At 46.3% G+C, this 27,917-nt stretch overlaps 1 long non-coding RNA gene across 2 annotated transcripts; it reads left to right on the forward strand.

The window, feature by feature from the left end:
- The first annotated feature begins 297 nt into the window (after positions 1 to 297).
- Positions 298 to 27,865, forward strand: LOC135830186 (uncharacterized). 2 transcript variants are annotated; one of them, XR_010556007.1, is made up of 4 exons: positions 298 to 951; positions 4,553 to 4,651; positions 22,298 to 22,411; positions 27,614 to 27,865. It is a non-coding gene; the product is annotated as an uncharacterized LOC135830186 (long non-coding RNA). The 2 variants fall into 2 exon arrangements; XR_010556006.1 differs by lacking the exon at positions 27,614 to 27,865 and adding an exon at positions 26,190 to 26,273.
- The last annotated feature ends 52 nt before the right edge of the window (positions 27,866 to 27,917 follow it).

A 27,917-nucleotide genomic window follows, 5' to 3' on the forward strand; every position in this document is an offset into this window, starting at 1 on the left:
TGGTAACCGGTGGTATTAGATTTAGATACACTCGCACTTGTATGGAATCGCGAAAGGAGGTGTCAGCAGCTACATGTAGCTCGCTTGTTGCTTTTGCGCTTTTGATGTGAGCATATTATCTACACAATGTGATACTTATTGTCATGACAATAATTATTAGATCTACATGTCCACGGCCGGACGGTAACATCAGGGAGTCGTTTATACGACTCCCTAGCCTAGGCCCTGATCTACACGGACGGAGCTCAGCACAAGTAACAGTTACAAATTGCAAGTGTAAGCTGAGATCTACATGACTGTATCGCGCTACCCCACGGAAAACAACTGTGCTGAACATGGCGCGGAAAAGGTAACAAGTCCCGACTCCCGTCTTCGCACCTCGAATGCTGCGCGTGCGAGCAACCAGCTTTCAAAACGCAACACGAAACTTCGAAAGTCTCGTTTGTGAAAAGAACCCAGCGCTCAGCCAGAAGCGATACGAAGATCACTCAAATTATTAATTTTTATTTCGACGGAGGTATCGAGTTTCGTACCGTGCCATAGCCTAGGCTGCATGCTAGCAAGACTGGACGTAGCATGCTTGACGCTGCAGGCTAGTGCTCTTCCGGAACTCAAACTCAAAACAACCGACTAGCCGGCGGTATTATTGTGTTCCCTGCCGCCGTGGTATACTAGTTGCTACTACATTTTGTAGTATTATTGCGCCAATTATTTCAGTGGAACAGGTATGTGCAATGGCCGGCCGCCGGCCATGCGCTGCAGGGTTCATGGCTTTCCGCTTACAAATGCAGAAAATAGCGGAAGCAGAAACAAATCAGGACTTTTGGCAGGAGATAGATGGCCAGCTAACTAGGGCGAGGTGCGTAAAGCCACTTGGACTTGGTCTTTGTTTCCGGTGGCAGGCATGGAGTCAGTGCTGAGTGGAGGACGGACAGGCATACGAAACACCAGGTAAGCAGATTTCTAGTAAAGAAGCCTAGAAGATATTATTTTTTTTGTACTTGGAAGTACAGGGTAGCTCCAGAGCAGTGATATGCCAAACTCTGTGAATGACTCTTGAACTCCTCATGCTTCATGCCCGGCCATCCTTGAAAACAATGTCAACAATGCAAGTACATGGCTAGAAATCCGACCTGAAACTAAAAAATAGCGCCTCACTCAACCTCAAGTGAGCAGAGTGGTGTGTGTGTGTGGTACAAGTCTCCCCCCCCCCCCCCCCGCTATTCATGAGATTGGATTTCCGTGGCCTGGATTTTATGTTCCCCCAGTGTATAGCGAAGTCAGGGGCTCTTTCAGCACCTCGTACATGTATGTGCCCTGCTCGATGCTTGGATGCAATTTGCACCACAAGGTAAAACCGGGCCTGTCAAGCTGCACCTGGTCTCTAACCAAGACACACACACACACACACACCTTTGACCTTTGACCTTTGACGCCCATCGCCGGAGGCGATGATAGCAATGCTACGGCAGAAGCCATAGCAACTTGTGCTGGGATTGCACCATTCAACAGCTTGCAAGGCTGAAGAATTGACCGTCACTATTCAGCCTGGTCTACACCATACAGCTATTTGAAGTGACTTTTTCTGGCCAGTGAATCCCTATTTTTGGTCTTTTTTGGTCTTTTTTTGGTCTTTTTTTTCCGCACACACATCACACCACATACTCCGGCATGCACTGGCTGTTGGTAACCACCCAGGAGAATGAAAGAAAAGTCAGGAAGAGTCTGAGAAAGAGAAGAAAGACACACACACACACACACACACACACACACACACACACACACACACACACACACACACACACACACACAAACACACACACACTGCCGCACACACACACACACACACACACACACACACACACACACACACACACACACACACACACACACACACACACACACACACACACACACACACACACACACACACACACACACACACACACACAACACACACACACCGCCGCACACACACACACACACACACACACACACACACACACACACACACACACACACACACACACACCACACACACGGTGACAGCTGGCGGCGAAAAAAGTCACACCAGCATTCGACATGAGTCAGTGGGTTGCTATGCACCCACACACTGTAGGCAATAGCAAAATCACACCTTAGTGGATCCAAAAGTAGAAATCTGACATGAACTTACTAATACTTCAACACCTTTAAATTAATAGTAGCAATACGAAGATACATGTAGTTTTGCAGCATGGTTTGAATCGGCCTCATACAATCTGACTCCCTGGTTTGAATCACAATCGTTCTACAAAACAGCATTATTAGTCCTACAGGACTGAAGATAACATACATGTACATGTACATGCAAGGGAAGGCTTACCATGGCCAGCACGGTCATGATGCATACATGAACGTGCCCGAGTCCTCCAGCCTGAGTGGTCTCTGTACTGGAAACGGAGCCCATGGTTCTGAGTAGGAAAACACTCGGTCTGTGGGCTAGCAATATTCCAATTGAACACGGTGACCTCTGTCTTGAATGGAAGGACTTCCTTGATTGCTAGGCGAGACCGAGTATTTAGCTTCACGTCACATACTCTTATAGTACAGTACATTGTACTGGGAAGTTAAATAGATATGGTGGAGGTGGAATTGCTCTACTTGGAAGCACCATTTGAATCCAATCTGGGCACTAAACCCTGCGATTGCCAGTTACCCTGCACTTACCCTGCACTTACCCTCAGGCTGCTCATTCTCTGCTCATTCTGGTGAAGTTTTGAAGTGGGTGTGATGTTGTTTAGAGGAAAGAGGGCTTTTGCGGTCACCCATCTTGCATTCCAAAGGCGAGTTGTTTGCCAGTGAGTTTTGGAGAACCCACTAGTAGACTAGCAGCAGCAAGGCTCAGGCGGTAGCATGTTTGGCTGTGAGCAGGTACATGTACATGTAGTCATGTAGTCATGTAGCTGTATAGGTCCTGTGTACAACTTCCTCGGGCTATGGGCGAGCACCACAGTGACAGCCTGGGACTCTACCCGTACATTGCATGCCACCCTCATGTAATGTGGAAAAGTGATTGGAATACCCGGTCTGACTGAACTCGATCTACAACATGTCATGGTCATGCATGTCTTTGTGAAGCATTTGGATGCATTGCAATTTACATGTATATCTTTTAAAATGCATGCACCGGTATACATGTACACCCTAGTCAATGCAGCACTTAACGTAAGGATCGACGGGAAGCGACGGGACAGTCTGACGGCGTCCAATGTGAGCACCAGGAACGGGAACGCAACCGTACTGCCGTACGGATTGGGAAGCGACGGGAAGAGTAGGATCGATTCAACTCTTCATACCGTAGACGGGCGTAGACGTGGACGCAAGCGTATAAAACAGCTGCATTTTGAGTGTGAACAGGAGACGGCGTCATGTGCCGACTACTCCCGATTCGTACTTGGAGCACTGTGCTTCCCATGGTAACTCGCAGAATGGCTAACACGACTTGAGTTGAAGTTTAGCAAGATAAGGTCTGATGTCACATATGGTATTTAGGGATCAGGAGCGTGACAGACGAACTGTTTTATCATTTCCTGGAGCTATTATTTGAATGGCACACCTTTCGAAGCTACTTTTTCGGTCTTCATGAAAAACTGGTATTGTGAACTTGATTCCGCTTCATTCAAGGAGAAATAATTGAAAAGAAGTCCATAAAAACAGGGAATTAGGTCCAAAAGTCACCCCCGTCATAGACCGTGATATGACTCGCGCCGTTCGCTGTTGAACGACGCAACGACTGCAGCATGTCGTGTCGTACGAATCGTACAAGATTTTAAAGCTCACCCCGGCCTTCCCGACAGGCCCTTACGTCCCGTACCGTCAGCGTTCCATCGAATGTGAACTAGGCTTTACTAGTACATACTTTCTGCCCTTGTAGGCTGCCACAGTAGTCGCACATGGTCGTTTGATCCATGATCCATGATCCACACACACACAAAACCCCAACGGTTCCTGCTAAATACCTGGTTTTCAACTTCAGAATTTCTTCTTCACAAGACACTGCCTGTCACGGTGGCAAACCATTTCAATGGTGCCGTTACACAATTACCATGCCTTGCTCTGTCAGTGATAGGCATGGTGGAGACACGTTCGTATACTTTTGGAAAGGTGTTGACTTGCTGGTCCCAGTGGCGTTCAGTGAATGTGTATTCCAGAATGCAGGGAGGGCGGTACATGTATATGGGCTGTTGTGGTTAAATCCACCATACGGTCAGGGCATTGCCTTCCCATACACACTGAAATTCACCATATGGTCAGGGCATTGCCTTCCTATACACCAACCTACTCCACATTGGGTGGGTGGCATTCCATACAGTGCGAATATTTGACGAAGCCAATTACGAATCAAAACTACAAGTAGTATACTATATTACTTGTAGTTTTGATTCCTAATTGGCTTCGTCAAAGCACGCCTTTCACCGGGCCAGTGACAATCAGTGCAGCCGCATGATTGCCGACCACGTGGCCACAGCATTGTATGCACGTTCTGTTTCTCTCTGTGTTGTTTCTCCAGCAGGTGTTGGATACACGGGAGGTGGAGAATTGAGCCTGCACTACTGCTGAGGTCAGCTACACGGAACACTGGTGCACATGCCGCACTCAATGACAAGCAGTAAGTCCACACATTCTTTATGCTGGTCCAGACACGGGCAATTATGTTATTAACTTACATGTACATGTAGATGGAGAGCAGTTCAGCACCCATGTGACATGTACATGTATGCCCGAAGGCCCAGCTGCCCAATGGTACGTCGATGGGTGAGCTGTTTTATTGCCGCGAGTCCCAACTCCAGTTTCCGTACATGTACAGAATGTTAGGGTAGGGGCTGCATCTGCCGCTGTGGGCTGTGTCTGGGATATTCCGGGTGTTGGTGACCGTCGTCGTGAGTTCCCTCCAGGCCGGACCGGGGACGAAATCTAAAGTCGAATGGGAACTGTTAGGGATGCAACGGAGATTTGATCATTCGAATCATTCCATTTGATCCAACAGTACTCCAAGAATACTTGAATGCAAAATTCAAGAAATGTCCAATGGCAGAAAATTTCCCCTAGATCGGGTACACGAAAAGACAAAGTCAGACTGTGACAACGAGGCATTAGCACTGCTGTGATGGTGGTCTCAGCTTGTTGCGACCAGCAATGTACATGTATACGCGATAGCAGGTTAATGCTCTGATAAGTTGGAAATAAGGATAGAAAAGTACCTTCCTTTTTTTAACGCTCCTCTGATTGTTGTAGGGAATAGGAAATAGAAGATTATTCATTTGTTCGTTAAAAATACTGCTAAAATAGAAGTGATGTTCACTGGAGCTACCACTATCCGTGTCATAGTCATTTAAAAAAAAATTGAACTTGCTTTGTAATAGCAGGCAATTGTCATAAAGACGTTTGGCATTTGGAGCCACTTGGATCTACATGATGGCATACACTTGCACCGTACATGATCCATAACAGCGTGCGAAGGGTTTCCTTCAGGACACGGAAACACATCTGCTGGTAATGACTGGATTAAACACTGGGAGGGGGGGGGGGGGGAGGGAATACTGATGGTGCCCAAGAAGTCACGCGACATAACTGTATGTGCCAGGAGGGGTCTAGCACCATGTACCCACCATGTACCCACCATCTGCAACACAACATCTTTCTTTGAAAAAGCGGATTCAGAAATAGCCACAGACATGCATGTTTTCGGTACTACCTGGCTTAGGCTGGCTATGGTTGACATCATTTTCAAGCGCATCATATGTGGCCAGTCCACACTCCACACCATAATAACCAATACACATACACACACATGCTTCAGAAGTCATTGTACGTGTACATGTGCACATGCATGTATACAATACAATGTACAATGGAATGTCATGGCATTCTAACAGTTATTTGTATATGTAAATGCTAGTAGCCACGTTCACCTATTGCCGACAGTAGTGGCACCATGGCATGGATATGCATGCACATACAGGAGGTGTAGGATTGCCTGTTTGCGGAATGGAGAGGACACCCTGTGCCTGAACAATTCTGCAACTAACTACTTTCTTGTCACATACTAGTATTCAGGAAAATACATGCAGCGCAGCAGAGAACTAGTAGTAGTGTTAGAACCCATTCCAGTGCACAGTAGGTACATGTTCGCGAGCATTATACTGTATACTTATAGCTTCCACTTGGGATGAGGCAAAGACTTACAGGTATCAGTTGTGCCAGTGGTATAGGGCTTGAAAGTGCTACGTCACAGCATAGCAACAATTTCAAAAATTCAAAAATTGGATCCACTTGGATCCAGTTTTTGTATGGATCCAAGCACATTTCAAGCCGTCTTACTCACAGCAAGGTGATGTAGCCAGTGAAACTGACTGATTTGGCTACTGGGGGCGGGGTTACAACTGGTGGCGAAGTAAAAGTCACCCCTGCATATGACATGAGTGGATTGCTATGCACCCACATACTGAGGCAATAGCAAAGTCACACCTTAGTGGATCCAAAATAGAAATCTGATGTCAACTTACTACTCCCTGGCCGTTTTGACGTCATCACTTTCAAGCCCTATTGTTCCTACTATGGCTGGATGTGATTCAATGGCTTGGCCCATCATGTGACTGTACTAACAGCTCATTCTAGCTACTACTGTACTAGTACTGTAGTATGGTACTGAACTGAACTGTTCAGTACTGTTCAGTACTGTTCAGTTCATGTACTGTACAGTACAGGCCAGCCTTGAGCCACTCTGCAATCAGCTACCATGGCTACGGCGGCTTCATCCAATTATACGCTCCAGTAGTGAAGCAGGGTGAGCTTTCACCTGCATGAGTGGCATAGCCCGGGCCGCAATCTCAAGAATGGAGTACTTGGCAAAAGCACCTGTACATGACATTGTATTAGTCAATTGCTTGTACACACATTTGAAAAGTGGGAAGAAGTGGTCAGTGAAGAGGAAACCTCAATCAGAGTGGTCTGGGTGACTCATCAAAGTACAACTCGTTGTGATTGGGCTGCGGCAAGGATTCAGGCCTCCATTGAACTGTGGTGCTGTTGCTGTGTTTTTTGAGTAGTAGACCGCTTTCAAATACCATTCCTAATGGTTTCAAATATTTAAATTTGACACCTACTTAAGTACATGTAGCTCATCCACAGGGTTCAAGAAGACCGGGATGGCAGTTGCACAGTCAATGCCCGTGTGATATGATGTAAACTACCCAGTTTGCTCCACAATAACCCAAGCCTAGTATCTGGCTGTAGCATAGGCATTTGCGGGCCTTTCAGGGCCTTTCACTGCACTGCCGGGAGCTTGTATGGATGCGGCCCCTACGTTGCTCATTGGAATGGGTGGTTGTTCTGTATCGTGTATCACCATTCCTTGCACTGAACTGAGAAGAATCAGCTGTTATTATTGTGAGAAGCAGGTGCTGAAATATGGCACCTGAAGTATGCATGGTCAGTGGAACCTGTCTAGGGCCAGTTTGCAGAAGCATTTTCCTGGGACTCTAGTATGGTGTGATGCCGCACTGTTACCTACAGTAGGTGGTTATAATATAGAGTTGTGCCGGTGTGCATAGGGTATCATGGTATATACTTGAGTGCAAACGCGAAGGGAAGATAGACTTGACTATATGATGGTCTCAGTCATGCAGGACTGATGATGCTGTTTGCTGCTTGAATAGGCCAATGACTGAACGAGTGTACATCTGCAATGTACAAAAGTCAATGTCACAGTAGTGATGCACTCCCTGAGGAACTCGGCCCCAAGGGTGAGCATATGAACTGATGCTTTCGAGTTGCAGCGGCTTAGACCATGGTGGTAATGGTGATGGTGTTGGAGATGTGCATACATGTGCATGTGCATGTGCATGTGTATGTGCATGTGTATGTGCATGTGTATGTGTAATGTGTATGTGCATGTGCTTATAGTAAAGCAACACCTACATGTACATACACATTGTACATACGGCTGACCGCAACAACGGTATAGCTGCAATGCTTGGGTGCTTTAAACAATTCAATGGTTGTATCCTGTGCTAAGAATGCTGAGAATTTCTGGCTAGAAAATGGCACATTGGTGTGCAATTGTCCAGTTACTGTTTACATCCGATTTGGCGGCATTTAGTCCTTTGTATTTTCATGGGCATCCCTGTCAGATGGCATGGGGCTGGCCTCCAGCAAAGACTGCAGCATCCATATGGCACCATCAGATAATGACTTGGTAATTTCTCCATCAGTGTTGTATCATGATGCCTAGGTGTACGGTAACTTTACTCCAGTTCACAGGCAGGTTGGTGTTGTTATGACTGCCATTGGTGTCAAGGTGGTGTCGGATGGCCTGACCCCCAGGGTCATTTTAGGCATCATCAAGTCAGGGGAGGGACTCAAGCCAGCGATCTAACCCATAACTGTAGGAGCCAATATGTACATGTACATGTATATCCATTCATTCAGTTTTCCTGGATTGGGTCAATACTCTCAAGGTGCAGTTAATACTGCATAGGGCTAGTCCGGCGGCATGGTATGTAGCAAGGCTGTGAGAAGCTGTTATATCAGGCACAGGTACTTGTAGCATCTGCTGGGGGTAATGAGAACTCTGCTCCCGGCACACACCCCGCTGATACCAGTCCATGACTTATCACTAATGTTTACTCCTCAGTGGACATTTGCATCTCTACGGGGTGGTCTGGGCATGATCCACGGCCCTCAGCTCCAGATCAGGTCGCAAATTGATCGTGATCAGCTAGGCCAAGTAATGCCTAATGGTCGAGAGTGTGGGTTGAACTGCATCTATTCTTAACATGTATGCCTGGGATCCCAAGTAGCTGGTGCCACAGCTAGACCATAAGTGGCGGTTGAACCACTACAGCCTACAGTTGCCTTTGGAGCGGAGGCTTGGTCTTCACTACACTGTATATACCCTTCTGTATGCAATGGAAGAGTTCACACAGTGTACGCCTATGTTCATATTCTGTCTTCCAGGCTTCTGCCTGGATCTCCTCACCAGTGGCAGTCTGGCTGGTACTCAGTTATACCAGGTCCACATGTGTTGTTAGGACTGTTTGGGACATACCTTGTTGTACTAGTACTCGGCACACCTTGGCGGTTTTCCGTCATTTGTTGTGCTGGCTCTAGTGTGTTGGTCGGCCATTCATTGTGCATTGTGCATTCTGCATTCTGCATGTACGTGTACCTTGTAGCTGTAGTAACAGTACAGAGCATGGTCATTGGCATTGTTGTACAGAGCATGGTCATTGGCATTGTTTTTACAGGGCATGGCCATGCATGATGCGGTGGGACTAAGTCACACTCTGATATCTATTTCAGTGCATGTTCATTGTACATACATGTACGTATCATGTACAATGGTTGTATACTTTGTATACTTTGTAAGACATCTGCAATGTGCCGGCATGGCAAATGTGTGACATCAGACCATGCAGTGGATGACTCTCACTCTAAGTCTAACTGTGAGCACAGTGCAGTTTGAAGGGATATGACTTTATTCAGTCAGTGGCCCGGGGCAGATCATGTAGAGTCGCCACTATTCAGCAAAATCTGGTTTAGGGATTCACTGACCCACTGTTCATTGCATGGGTCACTGATAAAGGTTAGCACAGCATTGCTGGGAGGCCATCAACAGATTAGCCATGGAGCCATGGCTGACAGTCACACACAGTGTGAAGTGTAGACGTCATGGGCACTGTATGCATGGTATGGTTGGCCTGTCAAAAGCACAAGAAAAGAGTCAAAGGGGATGGAGGAGGTTGCCATCACCCTGACTAATACGGTACTAACCTCATTTACAAGCAGTGGCTCTACAACATGCCCACACGTATGGTGCAGTGCCCCACACTGAATGGTGAACAGGCTCTATCCACACTGTCTAAATAATTCTAAAATCACAGGGCCAGTGGCAGTGGCTTGGCATGTGATGCAAGCATGACACAGTGTGTGGCTTACATAGATTCAGCATTGAGTGTCATGGGACCAGGGCCATGAGTAATCTATCCTCCCTGGTGAGTGGTGGTACTATGACCTTCCCCTGGTAGAGCTAGAGCCTTGTATCCTCACACTTGTAGTAGTACAATGTAGTTATGTAGTTGTAGAGTGTTTGCCCATCGCATTAATTTTAAAGGAGACTTTGCTTGCCATGATGTAATGTCAGTTCACCCGCACTGGTGACTACATAGTGGCATTACCAGTGCTTGTACATGTACTTGGTTTGATGCCTCCACTGGACCATCCTCCACTCAAGTCTTTACTGACCCATCCTCCACAAGGACCACATATCCATATGCCATGACTCAGTCAGCAGACCTCTCTCACTAACCACAGTGTGTCACATAGCCTGACACACTTGTTGAACATGTCACATTCCTTCTGCTCATCCCATTGCTGGAGGCAATGCCAGAGCGTGAGAACAACTCCTGCAGACTGGCTGCTGGCTGTCCTGGACAGAGCTGGAGACACTTGAAACCTTTTCAGCTGGCCCGAAATGGTCTCATATTACGATTCCACTGTTGCAGTCAGGTGCATGTATATAGAGACTCGCTGGTTCATTTACATTCTCCAAGCTGATAGCATTCCCCACTGTAGGTAGTTCCACCTTAACTTTCCTTGGTTGGGATAAGCTGGATAAGCGGGATAGGTGGAATGCTTGTGCCTGCTCTGAACATGTTGAAATGCTCCACAACTGGCCAGTCAAGTGAGCCTACAGGAAAATTTCATCCCCAGTTAATGACCTCCTCCTTGCAACAAATTAGAGACAAACCTCCGGCAGCTCTCCCTGAAGTACCAGTGTCAAGCACATGCACTGAGACCGAGGGTGTAACGTTAGAAAACGTGCCAGCGGCTAGCTGATAGCAGCAGGTGGAAAGGCATAAATTAGGTGTTGGATATGGGCTAGCAACTACTGTGCACTGCCGCCAGGCCAGTTAGGTGTCCACTGTGCAGCCAACTACTAACTGGACGAAAGGAGGAAGTCCACCAGGAATGCAGCCTTGCAGGCCGAAAAAAGGACTCAGAAGTGTCGCTGGGCACACCTCGCACAGGGAAAAGAGAGGAAGTGCTTGTGAAGAGTGCCAACATACACGGACACACCTGCCTTACACAGGCCAATGCAATGCAAAGCAATGCTGGTCGGTGAAGATAACCTAGGCTGGAGCGGCAGGAGGGCAGACACTAGACAATGATCAAAGGGGTGTGCGACTAGATATACACCTCTTGCTCTCCAGTTGAAAACATTTGAAACAATCATCACTGGCTACTCAACACTACCCCACAACTCAGCAACACCTGGTCTCTGGAAAGCTATGCATATCACCCAAATCTGTACCTGGCGAACACGATTACTTTTTATGTATTTGTATAATCTCCTGTACAATCTATTCAAAGATTTAACATCCATTTTGATTGATTTCAACCAACCATAGAGGGCCATTTACAACTCACTTGAAGCTGCCAAATGCAACCAGCAGGCATGGAAATACCTTGCAGCACCAAAAGAAACCCATGTCTGTAGAGGCATGCAAGTCATACCCTAAATCCAGTACTTCCACTTCATGTGGCCAAGCCTGACCTGGCACCATGCACCCAACTTCAAAAGGAGTTCGTTTTCGATTTTCCGAAACTGATTTGTTAAATCATGGTGGAACTGTAATAAGAAAAAAGCAGCTTTTATGGCTAGGTCAGTGATGCTCCTAGCCAGAAAGAGTTGTTCTGGAAGGACAACGATGAGATAAGAATACTGTCCCGGAACCGCACATGGAGCCGTAATTGCACGTACATGTAGCTTGGGATGGAAGATGAAAGCGGAAAAGGAAATATCCGTGGTAGCCGAGTCATATAAACCGGTTTGGGAGATTAAAGCTGAATACATCAGGATAATTGGCTCAATGCGAATGGCATAAGCACCATATTGGTGAGTTGGGAGCTGGTGTTAAACTTAAAATCTTCAAGTCCAGGACTGATCCATGGTGTTACACGTGTAAGGATTGAGTTAGGAATCCAGTTACACATGCAAAAAAACAGGGAAAATACTGGTAAGGTAAATACTGCTGGAATATCAACAAACCAAAAGGCTTTCATGATCTCGAAGGACTACACTGTCCTCCCATGAACTAGCCAGGTTATAAATAAGAATCGTGTAATAATACCGTCTGAATGGCACACATTGGAAAACTAACCAGATTTGACGAGCAATAGAAGAACGAATGAAGCCATGATTTGTGGGAGACAACGTGTTGGCACTCCCAAACCAGGTTCCAAGCAAATGACCACAGCAACTGGAGCTGTCATACGCTATGCTCCCCAAACTGTTGCATCTCCTCCGCCGCTTTTGCCTGGCGTCTCGCCGTACGATAGTCTTTATGGAAGGATTCCTGCAGCTTGGCTAGGTCAACAGAGAGAATGTCTTCGGAGCTCAGTTGAAACGTCCTCTGCACCAGTGGCAGGATATCCAGACAGCTGAAATGGCCTCGTTTGTCCAGCAACACTTCCTCTACCACGTCTCGATAGCAGCGACCCTGGTCTACCCTAGTGGACATGATCTCCTCTCGATCTGTTCTGTTGAAGTACTCAGCAGGCAATAGCACTGGGTCATCGTGAAAACTCGTCCGCACGTCTCGAGAAGATTGCATACTCGTGAACAAGTCCCTGGCATACATCAGCAGCCTGACATGCAGCGTGTAGGACTTGTACAAATTTTCCATTGCGTTTGCGCCTGACGGGCAGCTGCAAACTGGTTGGTCTGTCGAATCCACACTGCTGGTCGTGCTCACACTGCTCAGTCGGGACGCACGACGAAAACTACTGGTGCTGGTAGAACCGCCACCGGATCCGTTCGTAATGCTTGTACTGCAGCTCCCACTAGAGTGGCTGGACCGAGACGATTTTATGCTCAGTTCTCTTACAGTTACATCGTGCTGCTGCTGCATGGTGATGGGCCCCATGACGGTGTCACTATCCAGCGACGTTGCTTGAAAGGAGTGCAAACGACACAACACCACCGTGCTCCTCTCAGCTGCAACTGACCAGTCACCTTCCAATTCCACCGGGTCAACAGTGCAACTGGTCTCATCCCTACTGTTGCTCGCACTAGTAGTAGTAGTTCTGCAAGTCCGTGGGACGCAGGCACGTACGAGCATCAGCGGTCGAAACTTGCTTCTGGGTATCGGCATGCAGCCAGCCAACATGGTATCGCCAGGTAGTAGCTAGCCCGATAGCTGTGAAGATCCTCAAGTACTTTGAAGTAGTTGGGTAGGACTGGTGTGGTGAAGCGGCTGCAACCCAGAATGAGCGGCCGTGGAGTTGACAGGCGAGATGTGACAACGCTGACTACCTGCTAGCAAATCAGCTGCTACTAGAGGCGGTATACTAATCGTGCCACTACGGCAATGGCCAACGACCTGCTCACCAGCAGCAGATGCAAGACAACCAGTAGGCAGAAAATGAACCCAACACGATTATCAACGTCTGCAAAGGCACTGAAGCCAAACTGATTCTAGCCAACTCCACGAAAAGCAAGCGAGCAACGACGCAGCGAGAGTTTCGTGTAACTGATGTGCTAGGATGTCGACGGCTGTGTGGGCAGTAAAAGGGGCACGCCGCAGCCTCGGCGTTTGTGAATGGAGCAAGTGTAGGTCGACGATGCGCAGCAGCTGACAGCTAGGTCCCAGTTACTTCCAAGCAGTTAGTTGCCTACGCAATAGAACTAATCAGGGGAAGGCCGTTGCAGGTAAGACTACCGGACCGTGTCGTCGTCAACCAACGTAACACGTTACTACTTGACCAAGAATGGCAAGATGCCTCCTAAACCCCATTGGTCTACTTCTAGGTCAGATCTGGTCACCGTCAGCAGTGCGTTCAGGCACTTCGCTTGCCCGGCGAGAGGTCAAGAGATCACGAGAGAGAGAGAGAGGGAGCCGACAAAACACTATTCTTCTTCTTCACACAGGCGTAATTACTCTCTTCATCAACGCAGGAGCGAGGGTATTATAATTATTGTCTCAAGTCGAATCGACGATGTCGCTATAGCTTCGGACGGATGTTGATATTTCCTTGTTTGCTATGGCCGAATTACAAGAGGTCTTCTCACTGCTGGGGGGAGAAACGTCCGACGAAGAAATTTACTACCAACACCAAGAATCGAGTTCCTCGGGAGGCAGATCTAGACAAGTAATTGAAGTATCTGTCACGATCCGAAGGGAAATGGACCAGTGAAACTGACCAGGCTCTGCTCCTCGTGTAGTAGCTCTGTCCGTATACCGTCCAGAACTGCACGTATCAGACAATACTTCGCACTTGCACTGAACCTTCGCAGCAACAAACTGAACGCACCTTGCGCCTGAGCAGTGGTGTTACTGCTGTATTTTCTAGTGATACTGATTCTTCCTTGGCAGCAGCGTCCTGCTAATATCCACTAAACGCTCGAAATCGGCCCAGAGCTGCATCTAGCCAACGCAATTGACAGCAGCGCGTTGTGCAATGGAACAAGATCACTCCTGTGTTCTGCAGTTAGCGGCGCCCCTTCCGAAGGCTTTCGCTTCTTTCTCCTTGTTATTCCTTTTCGGGACACGGGTGAGGCTGAAGCAATCGGTGGCGTAGGTATTCTACACGAATGCACCGCCAAGCTCAGTAGCCAGCTCATGTAATTATTTTAGACTCGAAGCTGCACATACTCAGTACTAGTAGTAGTAGCCATTATACATGCAGAAGCAGTCACATCTTCTCGTGCTGACTAGTCTGTACTGGAAAGAAATTCAAAAAATCGGTGAAGCGCGTGAGTGGGTGCAGTGACAGTACTCTGTCAGTGTACAATGTACATGTACGAGCCAGTGCAGCACGTGCATGCATGCAGTCAGTGTTAGTCCGTAAATCGTCAGACTTGACACAGTGTCATTATGTTGGCACTTGTCAGGAGTTTGTAGAATCTTCGGTAGCATTGGCATACTGACTACTGTATACAATCATGTACACTCAATCTGCGGACAGCATGCTGTTTCGTTCTTTTTGAACTCATCAGCGCAGCACAGAGGAAATGAGGCCGAACCTGATAGCAATGGAAATAGAAATTTCCTATCAGGCCCGAACGTACCTTGCCAGAGTGCCCGAACGTACCTTGCCAGAGTGCTCAAACTGACAAGTCAGTGAGCTCTGCATAACGCAAACAGCAAAGGCACTACCCCACGCAAGAGTGCTCAACTGCTACAAGAGCAGGAGCGAAATACTCAATCTGCGGACAGCATGCTGTTTCGTTCTTTGTACATGTATGTGGAAATCTAGAAAGAACTGATGATTCGCGGCATGGGTCTGTGATTGTGCCACCGATCCTCGTGGTCCGTCAACAGGTACGTTCCGCTGCTTGTCTTTGTAAAGCGGAATTACTTGTAAGTAAGTAACTAGTTGTAGTGTGTCCACACCACGCTGCCGACAGTTGCAGTGTTTGTCGACCCGCGGTGTACATGGTGTATGCCGACTGACTGCACTACGCTGCACATAATGACAGTAGTCCGTCTCATACTGGTCCTGTCATGTTGAAATAACATTACTCGTTAGCTTCGCAATCAGCAATTTACAGTCTTTCGTTGTCAGCCGCGATGGAGAGGTTTCTGGTCACTGTGACTGCTACATCAGTATGATAGACAGAAGAACGAACAGTTCCTGTTTCGTAATAAACTCTGATCTGAGTTTCACGAACTGAATCGATCATCAGACGAACATTGATCAGTATTTTATTATGTGCCAGTCGTTCAATCACTCGGGTCTTGCAAACACGGCTACTGCAGTACCAGGTGAACAGTAAATGAGTGTGTGTGTGTGTGTGTGTGACTGACAGCTGCTGTTCTATTGCGGAGTGTTGGCGTGTAGTGTTTAGTGTCGTTCTGTCACAAACATGCAGTGTCAGTTGAGTTAGCAGGAAGAGATATGCAACACGGCAACAGTGACTGTTAGGGTTATGATCATCTCGGCATTCTATTGATTTTGCATCTTTTAGTTTTAGGTGAACTGACACTTGCAGTGCGATAGGTCTCTCGTGTGCATGTGCATCTACATGTACATACATCTACACAAAACATAGCGACTTCGGAAAAAGTAGAAACGTTACCGGTAGTTCAGTTGTGGTCACAGGGCCTAGGGACCTGTGTTGGACAAAATAATTATTATGTTAGAGTACAATAGTCCTGTCCATGATTGTACAATGAAAATCCATCGAAGAGTTCAAGATAACACTCACTGTCTGTGACCATGGTGACTCCGGTAGTCAGCTCAGGACTACACGGTCACGGTTTGTTGCATGCATGCAATCGCTACGAATACTAGTACCCAACGAAAATTAATACTGCTCTGCAGTGCTACTGCCAGCACTGGCTTTTTCTGCGTGCTTTATATTAGTGTAGCTCTGGTGTCTTCTTACGCGTTGTAAACAAATAAAAAGTCTTCACTGAACTCGCTACCCTGGAATACGGCTGAATCACACACACATTATGTACATGAGCCGAGCTAGGTAACCTCACTCGGCAAAGATCCAAGATTGGTAAGAATGCTACAAAATACAATGTCAATGTTTTTCACGACGGACGGCGACGGCACTGCACTGCGTGCATACTGCATGCAAGCGACTACATGACACATGTATGTGAAGTGTTACACCTAACCAGCCAGTACGAGCTGCCCTGTCCCGTGGGCCCACACCCTGTCACCTGTGCCCAGGTAGATTCTAGGTGACTCGGTCGTCACACGACAAGAATCACGGGGGGGACTGTCGATTGTCGTTCCAGAGATTATGAGTCTTGAAGTGACTGAACACACTACACGGGTCGACAAGGATTTCGGCACTTTCTTGATCTTGTAGTCACTAGTCTAGTACTAGTAGTAGTAGGTCTGTCTGGTCTACGCACATGACTGCATATTTTTTGTCATGACTGGAGAACGTCGTTCCAGAGATGATGACTCTGAACTGAAATCAGTGAAGACTTGGGTACTGGCCCTGGGTCAACAAGGATTTTTGCCACTTTTGGCAGCCAGTCTGAGTCCCACGCTTCTTGTGTGAAAGCATTGTTATGTTCAGATGTTCGTGGCTGCTAGCTCCTCACACGTGCCAAACGCCGTGTTGATCTGACAGAAAAAGACGAAGTACATGTACAGAGACGAGCTACAACTGTAGAATCCCCGCTCTCAGGCCGAGGTCCGGGTGTGAGACGGGAGTTACGACTTTGACTGGGTACGCGTGCACGAGGCGGGAAGGGCTCTGGCCTCTGGTACAAAGGCCCAAATCCAAGGACCGTTGTACCAGTAAGACCTTTTGTTGCTGGTGACTCAGCTAGTAAACCCTGTCAAGGTGACCACTCGGATAAGGCAACCACCTGTCCCGATGACCACTGCAACCAGGATCGATAGGGCCAAGGCAAGGGCCAGGGATGCTTTTTCCAGTCAAACGACCCTGGATAAGGAGACCACCTGGTAACAGAGTCCACATGTTTTCAAGGTCCCTTCACTTGAACGAACGGTCGTCTGAGACAGGTTTCACTGTACACTCCCTATAGTTCTTACTAATCTTAGTACTGACTGTAGAGGGGACGGCTCGATACCGGGACGCTTTGACAGCCAAATTTGTATAGACCCAAACCGATCATCAGCGTTGATTTTTCACTCGAAATATGTTTGTGGAAGGAAACTGGCATGTTGAAGTTTGCTCTGAGGCCAGAGTCAATCGAACTGAGCCACTCCTTTGTGTTGACCCATTGCCTCCAAGTTGCCCAATTTTTCGCTTCAAAAAAGTTCAAATCAGAGGTGGCTCCAAACCGGACACGTTTTAGAGTGCACGTCAAATTCACTCTGGGTCTGAAATTAGGTAATTGCTATCGCTCCACGACGGCCAGTACAGAATAACAATAAGCCTTGTGTGTGCTTCCATTAGTTTTGATTGGTATGCTGTGCTTTATTGGCGAGAGGCGAGCCGCTGTTTACCTGCGACAAGAAGTTGATTTTTCGAAAGTCGTAAAACTCAAGTCGCAGTGCGAAGCAACACGTCAAAAACTCACCTGCTTGGTATGGCGCTTCTGGTCATCGCAGAGCCATGAAATTTTGGCTCGGAGTATAACACATCGTAGTCTCACTGTGACATATGTTTTCTAATCAAAATACCAAGAGAGAAAGTGAATATTGAGTCCGTTCCGGTTTGCAACCTATGTCCTATTTGAAACCGTCCCCTCTACATGATACAGTCATGTACATGACTGTATGGGGTTCTTCTGGAGCTAAACTAGTAAAACAAAAGTCCCCTGCTCGAGCTGCCCTCACATTCGCACCTTTTATGGCTAGTGAGTGGTCTTTGAGGTTTTGTTTTGTGGAGATGGGCGGCGGGTGCGCCCCTGTGACTAGGATTCCGACGAGATTCTGACGTTGTTGTTGCTAGAGACACGTGTAGAACTACGTACATTCTGTTACAAAGTATTCTAAAAACTCGCAATGAGGCAGATACATGTGCATGTACATGACAAGATCTAATCGGGGATCTGTGAGTCTGTGACCTGGTGATGGGGACTACGGGGATCTGTGAGTCTGTGACCTGGTGATGCACTGATGGGGACTAGTGCGGTGGGAGTGGGACATGAAGTCGAGGAAGCGTTATGTAGTCGTACTAGTGCGACTGATACTTCTTATGATACAGTATCATACTGGACAAACAGTGATTGTGCCTGCGTATTATGCAGAATCCGAAGCCAAGTAATCCAGAGCATGGTGTGTTACAGCCATGGTGGCATTGTGACAGTTATACTGTCATTGGCAGGAAGCCCTGAAATGAATAGTGTGTCTTGACGTGGAAAACCCTAGGTCCTTGCACGTGACGGTAAACAGTCATGTACATGTACAGGCTGCATGTATGTAGAATGGACAAGGATACAGTAGACAGGGACACTCAAAGAGTCACAGGGTGAGTTTAAATACTGGGGCAGGGTGAGTTACTGGGGCAGAGTGAGGTACGGTTTGATACATGTAATGTGCGGCGGTGAGATTGGACAGACAGAGTGAGAAAGTAATTAGTCATCTGTGTCTAGCTGTTGCAAAACTGGTGTATTCCATGTTGGGTTGCTACACTACCTTGAAATGAGCTGATGATCATCTTCTATTCCTGATCTCCCTGTGCATACATTGTGTGTGAATTGTAATTGTACAATCATGTACATGTACATGTACATGTACATGTTCCCTGACAGACTCACTGCCTACAATCTACATGTACATTTTTAAATTTTTATCATTTGAATAGCGACAGCATTGGAAAGGGCTCCATGTTTGTTTATGAGATTGTTGCCATGCGCTGATGAGATGCAATGATAGTGACAGTACTGTCCACAGCCTACAGTACAGGTGTCCACAGACCCCTGTCATGTTCTTCATTAACACTATCTAAAACTACAATGTTCATGTACATGTAGTGTGTATCGCACCCACGGCAACTACAAAGCTGGGAACTACCAGTATCAAGCCGTGGTATGGGATGATAATCATTATGTACATGTAATGATATTGATAAAATACTGTATGATTTCCCATGTGCACAATACCAGATGGTGTCCACATAGCTAGGTGACAATAGCCTGTAGGAGACAGATTCCAGATTCAGCTGGCAGATGTTGTCATGTGACAAGTGAGAAGCGTAGAAAAGGCGGTGGATCTGATTGGCCTCATCTATTTGTATAATTATGACAGTCTGTGTGCACATCACTCCTAACCGCACTGGAGGGGGGGGGGGGGGGGGGAAGGGGACAACAATGACTATGTACATGATTGTACATGACAAAAGGTGATCATTGGGATTCACTGGTTTTGCTTCGGTGCTGCAAGAATGATTGTTGTCTCCCAGTCTCAGACGACTCTCTCTCTTCATACCGTGATACGTCAGTGGTGGCCTTCCCGCAAACAAGGCAGTACACAGTCATATTCATGTACATGACTGATGTACAGCTTTGGGTAACCTTCCCCATACATTCATGTTATTGTAACATGTTACTGGTGTATACAAATCAGCGCACAAGAGTGACAAGACCCCTCCCCGCCCTGGATTCTGTCACCTAACATAGAAATGTTCTGATATCAGTCGTGGAAGAAAACTTGCAATTCTACTATTTGCACATGCACGTCATGTACATGTACAGTGCACTGGCTATGCACAACCACAGATCATCATGGCATGTTCATGTACGTACACTGCACTGGCTATGCACAACCACAGATCATCATGGCATGTTCATGTACGTACACTGCACTGGCTATGCACAACCACAGATCATCATGGCATGTTCATGTACGTACACTGCACTGGCTATGCACAACCACAGATCATCATGGCATGTTCATGTAGTACAGTGTATAACTAGACCTTACTGTGGCACTATTGACTATTGACTATTGTAATTTGAGTACTGTACAAGCAGAAATATTCGTCTGGAATTTAATTTCGTCTTTTTCGTCCAAGGAGCTGTTGGACTAAATTAAATGCCGGACTAATATTGATTTGTCCAGCTTTTCCATACACTCTTATGATCCATGGACGAAATTTACAACCGGACGAACTCCCTTTCTTTGGAGTTGGACGAAATTATTGACCGACGAAATTTTCTGCTTATACAGTATTATGCCTTTCTTGTGCGTTTCTTGTGTGTGCTGTCGTCTACATGTACACGTACACGTATCAGCAAGAGTATAGAAGCCCCTTATAATTATACTCTTGGTATTAGTATCAATGACGTACACGTATTGCGTATTGACGGTACATGTACATGACTGAGTGATTGTACTTCAAGTACATGTATCATACTTAACCTGGTCAACTGCACTGGTACACACTACTAAGTACAGTTGTAGTGCAGTAACAATACTGTCTGGTCTACTTTTTAAACTAATAATTGTTCAGATGATGCCAATCCATGACAAACACTTTCAAGTACAGGTCTAGCATGATGAGGAGCTAGACCATGTCAGTGGGTTCCTTTGAGTTTGAGTTTGATATCATTATGGCCAGTGCCCATGTAGTGTGTGCCGCCTCTCTCCACTGTATACATGTACATGTACATGTATACATGTACATGTACATGTATACGTATACATGTACATGTACATGTATACAGTACTAGTAGTAGTAGTAGTAGTAGCACACCAGACTATAAAGGTGGGACCGGCATCCATAACTAGTACTGTGGTAGACTAACGGGGACAAAGTAGGTGAACATGCAATACGTCTCCCCCTCCCCCCCCCCCCCTTGGGGAAATTTTCTATTGTCGACAAATTCCATGCAACACTTTTTTGCACAGAATGGAAGGGATCCTGCATGGACAATTTGCACTGTCAGGTCAGTGGGGGAAAAGCCACTACACCTGCCTGTGAACAAGAACTCGATGCAAAGAGCTGGACTGGTTCTACTGCTGGCACGAACATTCCTTTGTTGATATGGGGCAGGGCAAGGTGCTCTGGAATGTGCATGTAATAGGTTATCCTGTTTGTGTTTATGTATGTACATTTGCTGGATGTTCCCAATATAGAACAATTTGTTTTGTTGACTGTTACAACCCTCAGGATGTTGAGATGTGAAGACTACATGAAAAAAAGACAGGTTGATGGATAGAGAGAGAGAGGGGGGGGGGGGGGGGGGTATACATGTGTCATGTACATGTACATGTATATGCGTGTACTGGTATTCATACTCATCCTAACAAAGATAGTATTAAAGGTGATATGTTTGCAACAGAAATTGGCTAGGTCAATCACTGTGCAATACGTTGAGCAGGGTTTTGATGAATCAATGGGTTGATTTACATTGTATGTGTATTGAGATGTCATGTACATGTATGGTGGTGATGTTTCCAAATCAACCCTGGGAAATACGGGGGAGAAGGCAACAACACCGTACATAATTTGCCAGCATGTTGCATAGTTGTAACACCAGTGTTGTGGCAATACAGTGATAAGTAGTATATATAATTTTAATTCAATCCAGGTAGGGCATCTGGGGAACAATGTGATTGTGATGCAATTTAAAACTCCCGTTGCCCAAGCCACTGCATTACGCCTCTCGTGACGACTGCATAGAAACTGCTAGCATTGTCCATGATACGCAAAAGGCAATGTCTGCTGCGTGTACATGAATACTAGCATTGTCTTCATGAGCGTACTGCTCAGTGCTCTTCTCTTCAGCATGTTGCACACATGTCACACATGTTGTCTTACCTCTCAATGCATCATTATTGACCCAATGTGCTTTTTTGTGTGCAACAGAATGGCCTTTCCACAAGCAACACTTGCATGAATATGCCAGTTCAAGAAGGTTGGTCTCATACAGCCAGACAGGACGGTTTCACTGATGTGGACGCTGTGGACACACAGGTACAGGTAAGGACTTGCTGGAGAACAGATTTTTGCAATGTTTTAGTCTCATGATGGCTACATGTACAAGCAATTGTGGTGACAACACAATATTACAGTGCGTATCGGTTTTAATGTGGTCGTGTAAAATAATATACTTCCTCCGCGTCATCGAAATTGTCGCAGTTTGACTAGTGACTTGTCACTTGTTACTGACAACTCCATAAGCTAAACCATCAGAAAAATATTACACAGTATGATAGTCTGAAGTCTAGAGTAACGTTCCAGGACAGTTGGACTGAGAGTTTCACGCAGACATGAAGGCCTCGTCGTCGCTGGTGTCAATGGATGAAAAATATCGTTCCGCAAAATTTCCAGGAATGTTGTAAGTTGGTCGCGCCTCATCTCAAACGCTTTGACTTTCTCCACAGGACAATAGCTGCTATGTTTGTCGTCTGCTAGCTCTGGATGATTTCTACATCACCACCATCGAAATAAGAATGCACAATCATTGCGAGGTCGGTTGATTACCGTCGGCGGAATCACCTCGATCTTGAAACGAACTTTTTTTAGCCGCATTCATTTAACTGTGTGGTCACTGCTCATGCAGGTCAGTCTACTATCACGCCGAGCGCGCACCCTTTTTCAGCATCACTGGCACGGTACCTGCGCGTGCATCACTAGCATTGTACGTAGCTACATGTATAGAGTCTACACGGCTCTTGCAGGTGCACGTACTGAGTGCCTCAGCATTCTTTGCATGAATGCAAGAGCGACACTTTTTCCGCTCTTGGATGCATTTAGTTTGCTGACCCCTCAATGTTTCTCCAATCGCTGCCCCTTGTTCCACGAAGTCATTTTCACCCCACCTCGGGTAAAACAGTGATGAGTTTTTGAGTGAATGGCTATAAAAAGCACGAGAAATGTGCAGGCTGCAACGCCTGACTGATCTCAGCGAGTCGAAGGTACCATCGCAGCGACATCAGCGAAGAAATTGTGTCTAGTTCAAAAATCTTCCAATAACAGAAAATAGAACTTTGCCATCACCCTATACTGATGACTATCGCCTATGTCTAGGGTCCAGCGGATAATGCTCCGAAAATGTTCGTATAATGCTAACCATAATGCTCCAAAAACTGCCTTAAAACGCTGATTATAATGCTTCAGCAAGGGATATAATGCTCTTGGTTTGGGACAAAATGGAAGAAAGTCTGCACATTGTCAAACTTCCAGGAAATTATGCTTATCGTGGATCTGCCTCTGAAGCTGGCACATTATCTCCAACGAGCTCCACCACTTCTTAGCACTATGAATCATGATCACTTCTCCATTGGCTGCTCTCCATTCCAACTTTGATGCAGGGTTGTGGCAGAATAGTCGGTGTATCAAATCTTCCCCTAATTATCCATGTAGTGAGAGATGAAATCATTTTTGCAGGTAGTCATTCATTGTTGGGATGAAGTTTATCCTGGCCAATAGTATTCCTGCCTGCAGACAAGCTGTCACTGCTTCCACTCTGCAAATAGTGTCTTCATCTGAAACACCAGACGGGAGGCCAGCTCCTGAGAGCCGATCTCTGATCGACATCATTTGCGGAAATCCTGAAAACACGTGGTCAGAAGTTATTTTGCCATTCTACATCTTTTGCTTGTGCTCTCATATTCTCCTCGAGATGGTGTGTAGAGGTATTGTTTGCCTCTTCCCAAGTTCTGATAGCTTTTGACTGTAGGCCTGGCATTACAACCGTCGACCATAACTAACTGTACGTGCTTCATCAGGAAAGTAAGACACGCGCTGCTGAGCGCTCCAATCGACTTGGTACGGAGTCCATGAGTAATTCTAGTTCTTTTCCAGGCTCTTACATGTAGGTCCTGAGCTGGACTCGGCAAAGGCAGTTGTTTTGGAGCAAGCTCTTTCTCTCTATAGACGCTCCTTTATCCTGGTCCAAATTTATCAAGGCATCAATGTCTACTTCAGCATCCCTAGAGATGCTATCGCCAGAGCCTATGGCACAACGAGAAAACTCTTCTTCGTTCACTTTGCGTATGTCTCCTCCATTGCTCTCCATTATTCTAAAAGAAACCTCATACCGGTAAATCATTTCTCCGGATTTGTGTAACTGCCTCGGTTGGCCATGCTTCATAAATGGCTTGTAGCCCTGACCACATCGCTACATAACCAGATAACGTGTTTTATGTAGCAATGACTGATTATGTGGCCAAGTAAATGTACACGACATAGCATTAGTGCTAAAGGTGTTACGTGTCTACACAATCACAAAGTCATGTGCCCGTAGACCTGCAATGCATAAGGTCTGGTTGCACCTCATGATCATGATTGTAGCCGATTGTGGCCAAAAACCTAGGATTTGCCGATGTTATCCACTATGAAACTCGTTATGCCGCTCAAACCTCACACAATGCTCGTTTCGTTCCTTTCTAATGCTCCATAATGCTCTGATGCTCGGGTAGTCTTATAATGCCGAATATAATGCCGAATATAATGCCGGCATTATCCGCTGGACCCTACCTATGTCCGATTCCTTACCTGTGGTACAACTGCTGGTGACTAAATCCCCCGTTTTATATCAAAAGTCAAACTGCGACAATTTCGATGACGCGGAGGAAGTACTGCCTACAAGAATGAACTCTCATATTTTCACAATCATAACATGGGCTTCAACTTTCAAGTGAACATGTATTCTTACCAGCAATATTATCGTATAATAGAACATTATCGGCCCTAAGAATGGACTTTGGGCAGCAAATATGCCACATTAGTGTAAAGTGTATACTCGTCTGTAGTAATAACATCTGCCTGGTGCAGCTCTGAACCGATTTGCATCACATTGTAGTACTGAAAGTGTATCCATTGAGGTCATAACTAATGTTGCACAGCCACATGGTGAGTCTATGGGACTACGGACAGCCGTATGCATGGTAGCACTACGTTGCATGTACGATGACTTTCCTGCCTCTGCGCACATGCATTATGATACGTCACACGTGATCGTGGGTAAGAAATAACGGAAATAAGAATCAAAACTCTTTTTTCAAACACCCACACTATAACCGATACATGTACGTACTGTACTAATACTTATAGGCATTTAGAATTGGATACTGCAAGTCTGCAAGGGTGGTTACAGTACACTCATGAAGCATTGGCACCCAAACTCATTCAGCGGTGCACCCAATTTAACGGAAGTGGAGCTTCTAGCCCTTCAAGACAGACCTCTCGGAGTCTCGGTACATTGTACACGTCTATAGTGATTTCAGGTGTTGCCGGTTGGTTGTGACTAGCTCATTTCTCTCAGATGTGGGTTGGTGAAAAAACCAACAAATCATGCCACCTGCATGTACTTACAAAGCCCGCGTGGAAGTGGAAATCCAACAAACTATTTCCCAAAGCTAGAGTTGCGCTCCACTAACTGAAGTATGCATACCCTAGCTCTTCCGTTTTCATGCAACTTCTGAGTGGATGCATAGGAATACTGTAAGAATCAGGGAGTCGTAAAGGCCCGGGAGAGGACACGGGCACACATTCCCAGAAACATCTTCGACTCGTGCTTGCCGGGGAATGGAGTGTTGTTGCGGGGTGAACGGCAAAGGTTGCCTGCTATTCTTTATGATCGTCAAAACGCATCAAAACGCATCATAGGTCAATATTACGTAATCATTCCATGATTCATGACATTGCCCGGATTCTGTTAAAAAAAGTCACTGTGTTTCCTGTCTATATGGTGGCAGCTAGGTGAGCGCTAGATAATCTTGATACATTTGTCGCCTTTCTTCTCGCACTTTAGGAAACGGAGGGCTGAGTCTCAAGGTCGGCCTGAAAAAAGGTCTCTGTGAGTTTAACCGAAGCCTCCACAAGTGTAGAAAAGGTAAATAATCTAACAGAAGTGCGCACACAAACATGCACGCGCATGTACACACACACACACACACACACACACACACACACACACACACACACACACACACACACACACACACAGGGAATTTCTACCGGAGAAGAAAATCTAAATTCTGTTTAGATTTTCTTCTCCGGTTTCATTTTCCGGCTTGTTTCTCCTTCCTCATGCAGAAGCAACAAAGAGTTCAGCCATCAGCAGGCCAAGAAGAAAACACTTGCTAAACTCTGATTGGCTGAGGGTGGTCGAGGTCAAGAGCAGGATAGGCTATAAAAGTAATCATTCCAGGAGGGAATGGTGGTCGGGGTTTGGGATGGCCAGGATTTTAGATTTTCTTCTCCGGTAGAATTTTACAGCTTGTTTCTCCTTCTTCTTCTTCTTGGCCTGCTGATGGCTGAACAGCCATCAGCAGGCGAAGAAGAAAAAACCAGCCATCTGAGCAGGCGAAGAAGAAAACACTGCTGAACTCTGATTGGCTGAAGGCGGCTGACCAGTCATTTCAGGTGTGAAGTTCAGAGCCAGGATAGGCTACAAAAGTAATCATTCCAGGAGGGGATGGTGGTCGGGGTTTGGGATGGCCAGGATTTTAGATTTTCTTCTGTGGTAGAATTTTCCAGCTTGTTTCTCCTTCCTCATGCAGTTCAGTTATTAGCTAATACTATAGAATTTTCTTTGCCTTTTCGCTGGCTTGCTGTTGGTGGCTGTCCTTCCTCCTGCAGAAACACACACACACACACACACACACACACACACACACACACACGCACTCACACACACACGCGCACACGCGCACACACACACACACACACACACGCACATGGAGACAAGTCATGCACTGTGAATCTCCGGTACAGACACTGCACATGTACATACTCCGCACCTAGCCTATCCCGGCTCTAAACTTCACACCTGAAATGACTGGTCAACCGCCCTCAGCCAATCAGAGTTCAGCAAGTGGTTTCTTCTTGGCTTGCTGATGGCTGAACTCTTTGTTGCTTCTGCATGAGGAAGGAGAAACAAGCCGGAAAATTCTACTAGAGAAGAAAATCGAAAATGCTCTCATTAGAATTCTAAAAGTGCACTCACACTATACAAGCAACACATCATGATAGGCATGCGGCCCATGACTGCATGCATGCACATGGTATAACTTGTTACATGCGGCCTTACAAGATACGGTTTGTTATAAACAAAATCTGTTCGCTACAAAGATGAACGTGGTGCATGAGTTTGTGATGCGAGTGGTGTGTGTGGTGGAGGTGCTGCTGCTGCTACCACAGCAACAATGTATCCGTGTGCTTCTTTTTCTTCAGCTACTCTGGATACAACGACCTGTACGACCAAACGACCTGTATGACTGGAAAGACCTTTACCACGCCATCTGCCACTACAGGTCCCACTAGTTCTGCTGCTGCTGCTACAACAGCAACTCTGACAAATTCTGCAACCTCACTGTCAGCATCACCATTTGACCTCAACAGCATTGAAAAGCGTTGTATTGCAAGAAGTGACCACTGAATAACTGCAGAGAAGGGTAGATCACTGGCTTACTACAGAACGGATTCATCATTAAATTTTCATCCCACAGGCATTGTTGATCTGAGTCCTGACCACCGG

This window comes from Sycon ciliatum, chromosome 1, assembly GCF_964019385.1.
Source record: "Sycon ciliatum chromosome 1, ocSycCili1.1, whole genome shotgun sequence".
NCBI classification, from domain to species: Eukaryota; Metazoa; Porifera; class Calcarea; order Leucosolenida; family Sycettidae; genus Sycon; species Sycon ciliatum.